We start from the raw sequence: 575 nt of genomic DNA, 5'->3' as shown, positions 1-575 counted from the left end.
CGCAGGAATGGAGATGGAGGCCGGAGGTGGAGGTGGCCGTCGCTCTGACTTGGATTGGATCTGGGCGGCGGCGGCGATTGGGAGAAGGGGGCTAGGGTTTCATGGGTGGACGAGGATGAGAGGGATATGGGGTGATTCGGGAGGGGGTGAGAGCGACGAGGGGGGTGTGGGCTGTCGTCGGATTCGGGCGCATCCCACGGTGCTTAAGCCATGATCCGCGTGAGCTGATTTTAGACCAATCAGAACAAAGTATCCCCTTTGATGATGTTAAGACCATTTAAATTGGTCATAATCGATTGAAAATAAGATTTTGAATCATGTCTGTTATTTGACTACCTAAGAAATTTATAAAAATATGGAAATAGAAAACCTTCGCATTGTGTCACCAAGTGTGAACTACTTTTCAGTAAAAATAACAAACTTTGAATATTGTTAATATCATTAAAAAAGTGTTCTAAGATATGAGTTTTTTGTAAGAGAATCATTTTTCGAGTGTCCAAAATGATATTTTTATAAAGAACCTAGCAAATATTTGTTGCAAATTTGGAGCACATCAATTTTATAATTCACAATCA

The sequence above is a fragment of the Triticum dicoccoides genome, chromosome 1B, assembly GCF_002162155.2.
Source record: "Triticum dicoccoides isolate Atlit2015 ecotype Zavitan chromosome 1B, WEW_v2.0, whole genome shotgun sequence".
Lineage (NCBI taxonomy): Eukaryota > Viridiplantae > Streptophyta > Magnoliopsida > Poales > Poaceae > Triticum > Triticum dicoccoides.
The sequence above is the reverse complement of the archived record's forward strand: the minus strand, read 5'-3'. Positions refer to the sequence as shown.